Source organism: Schistocerca piceifrons, chromosome 11 (genome assembly GCF_021461385.2).
Source record: "Schistocerca piceifrons isolate TAMUIC-IGC-003096 chromosome 11, iqSchPice1.1, whole genome shotgun sequence".
Classification (NCBI taxonomy): domain Eukaryota; kingdom Metazoa; phylum Arthropoda; class Insecta; order Orthoptera; family Acrididae; genus Schistocerca; species Schistocerca piceifrons.
Genome location: NC_060148.1, coordinates 35,329,882 through 35,346,335, shown reverse-complemented (window position 1 = coordinate 35,346,335; position 16,454 = coordinate 35,329,882).

Here is a 16,454-nt window from a genome sequence, read left to right as displayed (position 1 = left end):
AAAATCAATACTTACTCACAGTGAAATTCACATTTATTTATCATCCCATTTTAATCCACAAGATGACAATATTTACCTGTGTTATCTATAATTTCTACTGTTAGCAGTAGCACAACACCAATGTTAAAACACACAACGTCTCAGCCTGGCGGAGACCTTGGGCATTACTACAGATTTGTCTGTCATCACCAGCTAAATTTTAGGGCACGATGGACGGACAGACCAATAAACTACTGTGACAAATATTTATCAGTAAATGCTGAACAAAAAAAATACGTATCAGATAGCTAAAACAAAAAGAGAACAAAAAATTCAATACTTACTCACAGTGAAATTCACATTTATTTATGATCCCATTTCAATCCAAGAGAAGATAATATTTACCTGTGTTATCTATAATTTCTACTGTTGGCAGTAGCACAACACCAATGTTAAAACACACAACGTCTCAGCCTGGCGAAGACTTTCGGCATTGCTACAGACTAGTCTGTCATCACCAGTTAAATTTTAAGGCACGATGGACAGACAAACCATAAAATAACTATGACAATTATTATTCAGTAAATGCACAAACAAAAATTTACAAAAATCACAGCTACTACAAAAAGTAATTATAAATTTCATCATTTACTTACAATGAAATTCACATTTGTTAATCATCCCATTTCAATCCACAAGATCACAATATTTACCTGTGTCATCTATAATTTCTACTGTTGGCAGTAGCACAACATCAATTTTAAAACACACAACGTCCTAGTCTGGCGAAAACCTTGGGCATTGCTACAGATTTGTCTGTCATCACTAGCTAAACTTTAGGGCACAATGGGGAGACAGTCCTATAAAATACTATGAAAAATATGTATAAGTATATGCAGAACAAAAAAATTTACGTATCTGACAACTAAATCTAAAAGAGAACAAAAAATTCAATACTTACTCACACTGAAATTCACATTAATTTATCATCCCATTTTAATCCACAACATGACAATATTTACCTGTGTTATCTATAATTAATACTTTTGGCAATAGCCCAACGTCAAACATAAACACACAACCGCCAAGTCTGACCTAGACCTTGGGCATTGCTAAAGCTTAGTCTGTCATCACCAGTTAAATTTAGGGCACGATGGACTGACATACCAAAAAATCACTGTGACAATTATTATTCAGTAAATGCACAACAATAAAATTTACGAATATCACAGCCACAACAAAAAGTGATCAGAAATTTCATCATTTACTCGCAATGAAATTCACATTTATTAATCATCCCATTGCAATCCACAAGCTGACAATATTTATTTGTGTTACCTATAACTTCTACTGATTGCAGTAGCACAACACCAATGTTAAAACACACAACGTCTCAGCCTGGCGGAGACCTTGGGAATTGCTACAAATTTGTCTGTCATAACCAGCTAAATTTTAGGGCACAATGGACCGACAGACCAATAAACTACTGTGACATATAATTATCAGTCAATATAGAAAAAGAATATTTACGTATCTGACAGCTAAAACAAAAAGAGAACAAAAAATTTAATACTTACTCACAGTGAAATTCACACTTCTTTATCATCCCATTTCAATCCACAAGAAGATAATATTTGCCTGTGTTATCTATAATTTCTACTGTTGGCAGTAGCACAACACCAATGTTAAAACTCACAATGTCTCAGCATGGTGAAGACCTTGGGCATTGCTACAAATTTGTCTGTCATCAAAAGCAAAATTTTAAAGCACAACGGACAGGCAGACCAATCTAATACTGTGACAAATATATATATCAGTAAATGCACAACAATAAAATTTGCGTAACTGACAGCTAAAACAAAAAGAGATCAAAGAATTCAATACTTACTCACAGTAAAATTCACATTTATTTATCATTCCATTTTAATCCAAAAGATGACAGTATTTACCTGTGTTATCTATAATTTCTACTGTTGGCAATAGCCCAACGTCAAACTTAAACACACAACCGCCGAGTCTGTCCTTGACCTTGGGCATTGCTAAAGCTTAGTCTTTCATCACCAGTTAAATTTGAGGGCATGATGGACAGACATACCAAAAAATCACAGTGACAGTTATTATTCAGTAAATGCACAACAAATATTTACTAATATCACAGCTACAACAAAAAATGAACAGAAAATTTCATCATTTACTCACAATCAAATTCACATTTATTAATCATCCCATCAATCCACAAGATGACAATATTTACTTGTGTTATCTATATTTTCTACTTTTGGCAGTAGCACAACATCAATGTTAAAACCCACAACGTCTCAGCATGTCGGAGACCTTGGGCATTGCTACAGATTTGTCTGTCATCAGCAGCTAAATTTTAGGGCACAATGGACAAACAGACCAATAACATACTGTGACAAATATTTCTCAGTGAATGCAGAAAAAAAAATTTACGTATCTGACAGCTAAAACAAAAAGAGAACAAAAAATTTAATACTTACTCACAGTGAAATTCACATTTATTTATCATCCCAATTCAATCCATAAGATGACAATATTTACCTGTGTTATCTATAATTTCTACTGTTGTTAGTAGCACAACACCAATGTTAAAACTCACAACGTCTCAGCGTGGCAGAGATCTTGGGCATTGCTACAGATTTTTCTGTCATCAAAAGCTAAATTTTAGCTCACAATGGACAGACAGTCCCATAAAACACTGTGACAAATATTTATCATTAAATGCAGAACAAAAAAATTTACGTATCTGAAAGCTAAAGGTAAATGTAAAAGAGAACAAAAAATTCAATACTTACTCACAGTGAAATTCACATTTATTTATCATCCCATTTTAATCCTCAAGATGACAGTATTTACCTGTGTTATCTATAATTTCTACTGTTGGCAGTAGCACACTAATGTTATAACCAACAACGTCTCAACCTGGTGGAGACCTTGGGCATTGCTACAGTTTAGTCTGTCATCACACGTTTAATTTTTGGGCACGATGGACACACAGACCAATACATCACTGTGACAATTATTATTCAGTAAATGCTCAACAAAAAATTTATGAATATTACAGCTTCAACAAAAAGTGATCAAGAATTTCACCATTTACTCACATTTATTAATCACCCCATTTCAATCCACAGAATGACAATATTTACCTGTGTTACCTATAATTTCTACTGTTGGCAGTAGCACAACACCAATGTTAAAACACACTATGTCCCAATCCTGGTGGAGACCTTGGGCATTGCTACAGATTTGTCTGTCATCACCAGCTAAATTTTAGGGCACAATGGACATAGAGACCGATAAAATAGTATGACAAATATATATCAATTGATGCACAACATAATAATTTGCGTATCTGGCAGCAAAAAAAAAAGATAACAAAATATTCAATACTTACTCACAGTGAAATTCACATTTATTTTATCATCCCATATCAATCTACAAGATCACAATATTTACCTGTGTCATCTATAATTTCTACTGTTGGCAGTAGCACAACATCAATTTTAAAACACACAACGTCCTAGTCTGGCGAAAACCTTGGGCATTGCTACAGATTTGTCTGTCATCACTAGCTAAACTTTAGGGCACAATGGGGAGACAGTCCTATAAAATACTATGAAAAATATGTATAAGTATATGCGACAACTAAATCTAAAAGAGAACAAAAAATTCAATACTTACTCACACTGAAATTCACATTAATTTATCATCCCATTTTAATCCACAACATGACAATATTTACCTGTGTTATCTATAATTAATACTTTTGGCAATAGCCCAACGTCAAACATAAACACACAACCGCCAAGTCTGACCTAGACCTTGGGCATTGCTAAAGCTTAGTCTGTCATCACCAGTTAAATTTAGGGCACGATGGACTGACATACCAAAAAATCACTGTGACAATTATTATTCAGTAAATGCACAACAATAAAATTTACGAATATCACAGCCACAACAAAAAGTGATCAGAAATTTCATCATTTACTCGCAATGAAATTCACATTTATTAATCATCCCATTGCAATCCACAAGCTGACAATATTTATTTGTGTTACCTATAACTTCTACTGATTGCAGTAGCACAACACCAATGTTAAAACACACAACGTCTCAGCCTGGCGGAGACCTTGGGAATTGCTACAAATTTGTCTGTCATAACCAGCTAAATTTTAGGGTACAATGGACCGACAGACCAATAAACTACTGTGACATATAATTATCAGTCAATATAGAAAAAGAATATTTACGTATCTGACAGCTAAAACAAAAAGAGAACAAAAAATTTAATACTTACTCACAGTGAAATTCACACTTCTTTATCATCCCATTTCAATCCACAAGAAGATAATATTTGCCTGTGTTATCTATAATTTCTACTGTTGGCAGTAGCACAACACCAATGTTAAAACTCACAATGTCTCAGCATGGTGAAGACCTTGGGCATTGCTACAAATTTGTCTGTCATCAAAAGCAAAATTTTAAAGCACAACGGACAGACAGACCAATCTAATACTGTGACAAATATATATATCAGTAAATGCACAACAATAAAATTTGCGTAACTGACAGCTAAAACAAAAAGAGATCAAAGAATTCAATACTTACTCACAGTAAAATTCACATTTATTTATCATTCCATTTTAATCCAAAAGATGACAGTATTTACCTGTGTTATCTATAATTTCTACTGTTGGCAATAGCCCAACGTCAAACTTAAACACACAACCGCCGAGTCTGTCCTTGACCTTGGGCATTGCTAAAGCTTAGTCTTTCATCACCAGTTAAATTTGAGGGCATGATGGACAGACATACCAAAAAATCACAGTGACAGTTATTATTCAGTAAATGCACAACAAATATTTACTAATATCACAGCTACAACAAAAAATGAACAGAAAATTTCATCATTTACTCACAATCAAATTCACATTTATTAATCATCCCATCAATCCACAAGATGACAATATTTACTTGTGTTATCTATATTTTCTACTTTTGGCAGTAGCACAACATCAATGTTAAAACCCTCAACGTCTCAGCATGTCGGAGACCTTGGGCATTGCTACAGATTTGTCTGTCATCAGCAGCTAAATTTTAGGGCACAATGGACAAACAGACCAATAACATACTGTGACAAATATTTCTCAGTGAATGCAGAAAAAAAAATTTACGTATCTGACAGCTAAAACAAAAAGAGAACAAAAAATTTAATACTTACTCACAGTGAAATTCACATTTATTTATCATCCCAATTCAATCCATAAGATGACAATATTTACCTGTGTTATCTATAATTTCTACTGTTGTTAGTAGCACAACACCAATGTTAAAACTCACAACGTCTCAGCGTGGCAGAGATCTTGGGCATTGCTACAGATTTTTCTGTCATCAAAAGCTAAATTTTAGCTCACAATGGACAGACAGTCCCATAAAACACTGTGACAAATATTTATCATTAAATGCAGAACAAAAAAATTTACGTATCTGAAAGCTAAAGGTAAATGTAAAAGAGAACAAAAAATTCAATACTTACTCACAGTGAAATTCACATTTATTTATCATCCCATTTTAATCCTCAAGATGACAGTATTTACCTGTGTTATCTATAATTTCTACTGTTGGCAGTAGCACACTAATGTTATAACCAACAACGTCTCAACCTGGTGGAGACCTTGGGCATTGCTACAGTTTAGTCTGTCATCACACGTTTAATTTTTGGGCACGATGGACACACAGACCAATACATCACTGTGACAATTATTATTCAGTAAATGCTCAACAAAAAATTTATGAATATTACAGCTTCAACAAAAAGTGATCAAGAATTTCACCATTTACTCACATTTATTAATCACCCCATTTCAATCCACAGAATGACAATATTTACCTGTGTTACCTATAATTTCTACTGTTGGCAGTAGCACAACACCAATGTTAAAACACACTATGTCCCAATCCTGGTGGAGACCTTGGGCATTGCTACAGATTTGTCTGTCATCACCAGCTAAATTTTAGGGCACAATGGACATAGAGACCGATAAAATAGTATGACAAATATATATCAATTGATGCACAACATAATAATTTGCGTATCTGGCAGCAAAAAAAAAAGATAACAAAATATTCAATACTTACTCACAGTGAAATTCACATTTATTTTATCATCCCATATCAATCTACAAGATGACAATATTTACCTGTGTTATCTATAATTTCTACTGTTGTTTGTAGCACAACACCAATGTTAAACACACGTCTCAGCCTGGTGGAGACCTTGGGCATTGCTACAGTTTAGTCTGTCATCACACGTTTAATTTTTGGGCACGATGAACACACTGACCAAAACATCAGTGTGATAATTATTATTCAGTAAATGAACAACAAAAAATTTATGAATATCACAGATACAACAAAATGTGATCACAAATTTCTTCATTTACTCACAATGAAATTCACATTTATTAATCATCCCATTTCAATCCACAAGATGTCAATATTTACCTGTGTTATCTATAATTTCTACTATTGGTAGTAGCACAACACCAATGTTAAACACACAACGTCTCAGCCTGGCGGAGACCTTGGGCATTGCTACAGCTTAGTCTGTCGTCACACGTTTAATTTTTGGGCACGATGGATACACAGACCAAAACATCACTGTGACAATTACTATTCAGTAAATGCACAACAAAAAATTTACGAATATCACAGCTACAACAAAATGTGATCAGAAATTTCATCATTTACTCACAATGAAATTCACATTTATTAATCATCCCATTTCAATCCACAAGATGACAATATTTACCTGTGTTATCTATATTTTCTACTGTTGGCAGTAGCACAACATCAAACTTCAAACATACAACGTCTCAGCCTGGCGGAGAACTTGGGGATTGCTACAGATTTGTCTGTCATCACCAGCTAAATTTTAGGGCACAATGGACCGACAGTCCAATAAAATACTGTGACAAAAATTTTTCAGTATATGCGGAACAAAAAAATTTACGTATCTGACAGCTAAATCTAAAAGAGAACAAAATATTCAATACTTACTCACAGTGAAATTCACCGTTATTTATCATCCCATTTTAATCCACAAGATGACAATATTTACCTGTGTTATCTATAATTTCTACTGTTGGCAGTAGCACAACATAAATGTTAAAACACACAACGTCTCAGCCTGCCGGAGACCTTGGGCATTGCTACAGATTTGTCTGTCATCACCAGCTAAATTTTAGGGCACAATGGACAGACAGACCAATAAAATACTGTGACAAATATATATAAGTAAATGGACAAAAAAAAAATTGCCTATAAGACAGCTAAAACAAAAAGAGAAAAAAAAAATTCAATACTTACTCACAGTGAAATTCACATTTATTAATCATCCCATTTTAATCCACAAGATGACAGTATTTACCTGTGTTATCTATATTTTCTACTGTTGGCAGTAGCACAACATCAAACTTCAAACATATAACGTCTCAGCCTGGTGGAGAACTTTGGGATTGCTACAGATTTGTCTGTCATCACCAGCTAAATTTTAGGGCACAATGGACAGACAGTCCAATAAAATACTGTGACAAAAATTTTTCAGTATATGCAGAACAAAAAAATTTACGTATCTGACAGCTAAATCTAAAAGAGAACAAAATATTCAATACTTACTCACAGTGAAATTCACCTTTATTTATCCTCCCATTTCAATCCACAAGATGACAATATTTACCTGTGTTATCTATATTTTCTACTGTTAGCAGTAGCACAACACCAATGTTAAAACACACAACGTCTCAGCCTGGCGGAGACTTTGAGCATTGCTACAGATTTGTCTGCCATCACCAGCTAAATTTTAGGGCACAATGGACAGACAGACCAATAAAATACTGTGACAAATATATATCAGTAAATTCACAACAAAAAAGATTGCATATCTGACAGCTAAAACAAAAAGAGAACAAAAACATCAATACTTACTCACAGGGAAATTCACATTTATTTATCATTCCATTTTAATTCACAACATGACAGTATTTACATGTGTTATCTATAATTTCTACTGTTGGTAATAGCCCAATGTTAAACTTAATACCGCAACCGCCGAGTCTGACTTAGACTTTGGGCGTTGCTACAGCTTAGTCTATCATCACCAGTTAAATTTTAGGGCATGTTGGACAGACAGACCAAAAAATCGCTTTGACATTTATTATTTAGTAAATGCACAACAAAAAATTTACGAATATCACAGCTACAATACAATTTGATCAGAAATTTCATCATTTACTCACAACGAAGTTCACATTTATTAATCATTCCTTTTCAAACGATAAGATGATAATATTTACCTGTGTTATCTATATTTTCTACTGTTGGCAGTAGCACAACACCAATGTTAAAACACACAACGTCTCAGCCTGGCGGAGACCTTGGGCATTGCTACAGCTTAGTCTGTCGTCACACGTTTAATTTTAGGGCACGATGGACACACAGACCAAACAATCACTGTGACAATTATTATTCAGTAAATGCACAACAAAAAAATTACGAATATCACAGCTACAACAAAAAGTGATCAGAAATTACATCATTTACTCACAATGAAATTCACATTTATTAATCATTCTATCTCAATCCAAAAGGTGACTGTATTTACCTGTGTAATCTATAATTTCCACTGTTGGCAATAGCCCAACGTCAATCTTAAACACACAACCGCAGACTCTGACCTACACCTTGGGGATTGCTAAAGCTAAGTCTGCCATCACCAGTTAAATTTAGGGCACGATGGACAGACATACCAAAAAATCACTGTGACAATTATTATTCAGTAAATGCTCAAAAAAAAATTTACGAATATCACAGCTACAACGAAAACTGATCAGCAATTTAATCATTTACTCACAATGAAATTCTCATTTATTAATCAGCCCATTTCATTCCACAAGATGACAATATTTACTTGTGTTATCTATATTTTCTACTGTTGGCAGTAGCACAACACCAATCTTCATACACACAATGTCTCATCCCGGCGGAGACCTTGGGCATTGCTACGGATTTTTCTGTCATCACCAGGTAAATTTTAGGGCACAATGGACAGACAGACCAATAAAATACTGTGACAACTATCTATCAGTAAATGCAGAACAAAAAAATTTACGTGTCTGACAGCTAAAACATAAAGAGAACAATAAATTCTATAATTACTCACAGTGAAATTCACATTTATTTATCATCCCATTTCAATCCACAAGATGACAATATTTTCCTGTGTTACCTATAATTTCTACTGTTGGCAGTAGCACAACATAAATGTTAAAACACAGAACGTCTCACCCTGGCGGAGACCGTGGGCATTGCTACAGATTTGTCTATCATCACCAGCTAAATTTTAGGGCACAATGGACAGACCGACCAATAAAATACTGTCACAAATATATATCAGTAAATATTCAACAAAAATGTTTGTGTATCAGACAGCTAAAACAAAAAGAGAAAAAGAAATTCAATACTTACTCACAGTGAAATACACATCTATTAATCATCCCATTTTAATCCACAAGATGACAGTGTTTACCCTTGTTATCTATAATTTCTACTGTTGGCAATAGCCCAACGTCAAACTTAAACACACAACCGCCGAGTCAAGCCTAGACTTTGTGCATTGCTAAAGCTTAGTCTGTCATCACCAGTTCATTTTTGGGACCGATGGACAGACATACCAAAAAATCACTGTGACAATTATTATTCAGTAAATGCACAACAAAAAATTTACGAATATCACAGCTACAACAAAATGTGATCAGAAATTTCATCATTTACTCACAATGAAATTCACATCTATTAATCATCCCATTTCAATCCACAAGATGACAATATTTACCTGTGTCATCTATAATTTCTACTGTTGGCAGTAGCACAACATAAATGTTAAAACACACAACGTCCCAGTCTGGCGGACACCTTGGGCATTGCTTCAGATGAGTCTGTCATCACCAGTTAAATTTTGGTGCACGATGGACAGACATACAAAAAAATCAATCTGACAATTTTTATTCAGTAAATGCACAACAAAAAATTTACGAAAATCACAGCTACAACAAAAAGTGATTAGAAATTTCATCATTTACTCACAATGAAATTCACATTTATTAATCATCCCATTTCAATCCACAAGATGACAATATTTACTTGTGTTATCCATATTTTCCACTGTTGGCAGTAGCACAACACCAATCTTCAAACAGACAAAGTCTCACCCTGGCGGATACCTTGGGCATTGCTACAGATTTGTCTGCCATCACCAGCTAAATTTTAGGGCACAATGGACGGACAGACCAATAAAATACTCTGACAAATATTTATCAGTCAATGCAGAACAAAATATTTTAGGTATCTGACAGCTAAAGCAAAACGAGAAAAAAAAATTTGATACTTACTCACAGTGAAATTCACATTAATTAATCATCCTACTTCAATCCACAAGATGACTATATTTACTTGTGCTATCGATATTTTCTACCGTTGGCAGTAGCACAACACCAATCTTCAAACACACAATGTCTCACCCTGGCGGAGATCTTGGGCATTGCTACAGATTTGTCTGTCATCTCCAGCTAAATTTTAGGGCACAATGGACAGAAAGTCCAATAAAATACTGTGACAAAAATTTATCAGTAAATGCAAAACAAAAAAATTTACGTATCTGACAGCTAAATCTAAAAGAGAACAAAGTATTCAATACTTACTCACAGTGAAATTCACATTTATTTATCATCCCATTTTAATCCACAAGATGACAATATTTACCTGTGTTATCTATAATTTCTACTGTTGGCAGTAGCACAACGTAAATGTTAAAACACACAACGTCTCAGCCTGCCGGAGACCTTGGGCATTGCTACAGATTTGTCTGTCATCACCAGCTAAATTTTAGGGCACAATGGACAGACAGACCAATAAAATACTGTGACAAATATATATAAGTAAATGCACAAAAAAAATTGCGTATAAGACAGCTAAAACAAAAGGAGAAAAAAAAAATTCAATACTTACTCACAGTGAAATTCACATTTATTAAACATCCCATTTTAATCCACAAGATGACAGTATTTACCTGTGTTATCTATAAATTCTACTGTTGGCAACAGCCCAACATCAAACTTAAACACACAACCATAAGTCTGACCTAGACCTTGGGCATTGCTACAACTTACTCTGTCATCACCAGTTAAATTTTAGAGCACGTTGGACTGACAGACCAAAAAATCGCTGTGACAATTATTATTTAGTAAATGCACAACAAAAAATTTCCGAATATCCCAGCTAAAACACAATTTGATCACATATTTCATCATTTACTCACAATGAAATTCACATTTATTAATCATCCCTTTTGAAATGACAAGATGACAATATTTTCATGTGTTATCTATATTTTCTACTGTTGGCAGTAGCACAACACCTATGTTAAAACACACAACGTGTTAGCCTGGCGGAGACCTTGGGCATTGCTACAGATTTTTCTGTCATCACTAGCCAAATTTTAGGGCACATTGGACAGACAGACCAATAAAATCCTCTGACAAATATTTATCAGTAAATGCAGAACAAAAGAAATTTAGGTATCTGACAGCTAAAACAAAGAGAACAAAAAATTCAATACTTACTCACAGTGAAATTCACTTTTATTTATCATCCCATTTCAATCCACAAGATGACAATATTTACCTGTGTTATCTATATTTTCTACTGTTGGCAGTAGCACAACACCAATGTTAAAACACACAACGTCTCAGCCTGGCGGAGACTTTCGGCATTGCTACAGATTTGTCTGTCATCACCAGCTGAATTTTAGGGCACAATGGACAGACAGACCAATAAAATACTGTGACAAATATTTATCAGTAAATGCAGAACAAAAAAATTTACGTATCTGACAGCTAAATGTAAAGCAGAACAAAAAATTCAATACTTACTCGCAGTGAAATTCACATTTATTTATCATCCCATTTTAATCCACAAGATGACAGTATTTACCTGTGTTATCTATATTTTCTAGTGTCGGCAGTAGCACAACACCAATGTTAAAACACATAACGTCTCAGCCTGGCAGAGACCTTGGGCATTGCTACAGATTTGTCTGTTATCACCAGCCAAATTTTAGGGCACAATGGACAGACAGACCAATAAAATACTGTGACAAATACATATCAGTAAATGCACAACAAAAAAGATTGCATATCAGACAGCTGAAACAAAAAGATGAAAAAAAAATTCAATACTTACTTAAAGTGAAATTCACATTTATTAGCCATCCCATTTTAATCCACAAGATGACAGTATTTACCTGTGTTATCTATAATTTCTACTGTTGGCAATAGCCCAACTTCAAACATAAACACACAACCGCCGAGTCTCACCTAGACCTTGGGCGTCGTTAAAGCTAAGTCTGTCATCACCAGTTAAATTTAGGGCATGATGGACAGACATACCAAAAAATCACTGTGACAATATTATTCAGTAAATGCACAAAAAAAAATTTACGAATATAACAGCTACAACAAAAAGTGATCAGAAATTTCATCATTTACTCACAATGAAATTCACATTTACTAATCATCCCACTTCAATCCACAAGATGACAATATTTGCTTGTGTTATCTATATTTTCTACTGTTGGCAGTAGCACAACACCAATCTTCAAGCACACAACGTCTCACCTTGGCGGAAACCTTGGGCATTGCTACAGATTTGTCTGTCATCAAAAGCTAAATTTTAGGGCGCAACGCATAGACAGACCAATAAAATACTGTGACAAATACATATTAGTAAATTCACAACAAAAAAGATTGCATATCTGACAGCTAAAACAAAAAGAGAACAAAAACTTCAATACTTACTCACAGTGAAATTCACATTTATTTACCATTCCACTTTAATCCACAACATGACAGTATTTACATGTGTTATCTATAATTTCTACTGTTGGCAATAGACCAACGTCAAACTTAAACACACAACCGCCGAGTCAAGCCTAGACTTTGTGCATTGCTAAAGCTTAGTCTCTCATCACCAGTTAAATTTAGGGCCCGATGGACAGACATACCAAAAAATCACTGTGACAATTATTATTCCGTAAATGCACAACAAAAAATTTAGGAAAATCACAGCTACAACAAAAAGTGATTAGAAATTTCAGCATTTACTCACAATGAAATTCACATTTATTAATCATCCCATTTCAATCCGTAAGATGACAATATTTACTTGCGTTATCTATATTTTCTACTGTTGACAGTAGCACAACATAAATGTTAAAACACACAACATCTCACCCTGGCGGATACCTTGGGCATTGCTAGAGATTTGTCTGTCATCACCAGCTAAATTTTTGGGGCACAACGGACAGACAGACCAATAAAATACTGTGACAACTATTTATCAGTCAATGCAGAACAAAGAAATTTACATATCTGTGAGCTATAACAAAAAGAGAAAAAAAATTCAATACTTACTCACAGTGAAATTCACATTTATTTATCATCCCATTTCAATCCATAAGATGACAATATTTACCTGTGCTATCTATAATTTCTACTGTTGGCAGTAGCACAACACCAATGTTAAACCACACAACGTCTCAGCGTAGCAGAGACCTTGGGTATTGCTACAGATTAGTCTGTCAGCACCAGATAAATTTTATGGCACGATGGACAGACAGACCAAAAAATCACTCTGACAAATATTATTCAGTAAATGCACATCAAAAAATTTACGAAAATCGCAGCTACAACAAAAAGTGATTAGAAATTTCATCATTTACTCACAATGAAATTCACATTTATTATTCATCCCATTTTAATCCACAGGATGACAACATTTACCTGTGTCATCATTAATTTCTACTGTTGGCAGTAGGACAACACCAATGTTAAAACACATATCGTCCTAGTCTGGCGGAGACCTTGGGCATTGCTACAGATTTGCCTGTCATCACCAGATAAATTTTAGGGCACAACGGACAGACAGTCGTAAAAATACTGTGGCAAATATTTATCAGTAAATGCAGAAGAAAAAAATCTACATATCAGACAGCTAAAACAAAAAGAGAACAAAAAATTCAATACATACTAACAATGAAATTCACATTTATTTGTCATCCCACTTCAATCCACAAGATGACAATATTTACGTGTATTATCTATAAATTCTACTGTTGGCAGTAGCACAGCACCAATGTTAAAACACACAACGTCTCAGCCTAGCAGAGGCCTTGGGTATTGCCACAGATTAGTCTGTCATCACCGGATAAATTTTATGGCACGATGGACAGACAGACCAAAAAATCTCTCTGACAATTAATATTCAGTAAATGCACCATAAAAAATTTATGAAAATCACAGCTACAACAAAAAGTGATTAGAAATTTCATCATTTACTCACAATGAAATTCACATTTATTAATCATCCCATTCCAATCCACATGATGACAATAATTGCTTTTGTTATCTATATTTTCTACTGTTGGCAGTAGCACAGCACCAATCTTCAAACACACAACGTCCCAGCCAGGCGGAGACCTTGGGCGTTGCTACAGATTTGTCTGTCATCACCAGCTAAATTTTAGGGCACAATAGACAGACAGAAAAATAAAATACTGTGACAAATATATATCAGTAAATGCTCAACAAAAAAAAAAAGCGTATCAGACCGTTAAAACAAAAAGTGAAAAAAAAATTCAATACTTACTCACAGTGAAATTCACATTTATTTATCATCCCATTTTAATCCACAAGATGACAGTATTTACCTGTGTTATCTATAATTTCTACTGTTGGCAACAGCCCAACGTTAAACTTAAACACACAACCACTGAGTCTGACGTAGACCTTGTGCATTGCTAAAGCTATGTCTGTCATAACCAGTTAAATTTAGGGCACGATGGACAGACATACCAAAAAATCACTGTGACTATTATTATTCAGTAAATGCACAACAAAAAATTTATGAATATAACAGATACAATAAAAAGTGCTCAAAAATTTCATCATTTACTCACAATGAAATTCACATTTATTAATCATCCCATTTCAATCCACAAGATGACAATATTTACCTGTGTTATCTATAATTTCTACTGTTGGCAGTAGCACAACACCAATCTTCATACACACAACCTCTCAGCCTGGCGGTGACCTTGGGCATTGCTACAGATTTGCCTGTCACAACCAGCCAAATTTTAAGCACAATGGACAGACGGAATAATAAAATACTCTGACAAATATTTATCAGTGTATGCAGAATAAAAAAATTTAAGTATCTGGCTACTAAAACAAAAAGAGAACAAAAAAATCAATACTTACCCACAGTGAAATTCACATTTATTTATCATCCCATTTTAATCCACAAGGTGACAATATTTACCTGTGTTATCTATAATTTCTACTGTTAGCAGTAGCACAACACCAATGTTAAAACACACAACTTTTTAGCCTGGCGGAGACCTTGGGCATTGCTACAGATTTGTCTGTCATCAACAGCTAAATTTTAGGGCACGATGGACAGACAGACCAATAAAATACTGTGACAAATATTTATCTGTAAATGCACAACAAAAGAATTTACATATCTGACAGCTAGAACAAAAAGAGAACACAAAATTCAATACTTACTCACAGTGAAATACGCATTTATTTATCATCCCATTTTAATCCACACGGTGACAATATTTACCCGTGTTATCTATAATTTCTACTGTTAGCAGTAGCACAACACCAATGTTAAAACACACAACTTCTCAGCCTGGTGGAGACCTTGGGCTTTGCTACATATTTTTATGTCATCACCAGCCAAATTTTATGGCACAATGGACAGACGGAATAATAAAATACTCTGTAAACAGTGAATGCAGAACAAAAAAATTTACGTATCTGGCTGCTAAAACAAAAAGAGAGCAAAAAAACAATACTTACTCACAGTGAAATTCACATTTATTTATCATCCCATTTCAATCCACAAGGTGACAATATTTACCTGTGTTATCTATAATTTCTACTGTTGGCAGTAGCGCAACACCAATGTTAAAACACACAACTTCTAGCCTGGCGGAGACCTTGGGCATTGCTACAGATTTGTCTGTCATCACCAGCCATATTTTATGGCACAATGGACAGACGGAATAATAAAGTACTCTTACAAATATTTATCAGTGAATGCAGAACAAAAAAATATACGTATCTGGCTGCGAAAACAAAAAGAGAACAAAAAAATCAATAATTACTTACAGTCAAATTCACATTTCTTTATCATCCCATTTTAATCCACAAGATGACTATATTTACCTGTGTCATGTACTCCGCAGACCTTGGGTGCTTTGGTTGTCTTTTGTATCGTGAGGATTTGAAAGCAAAGTGCATAATACGTGTTAGTGGTTAAATGAC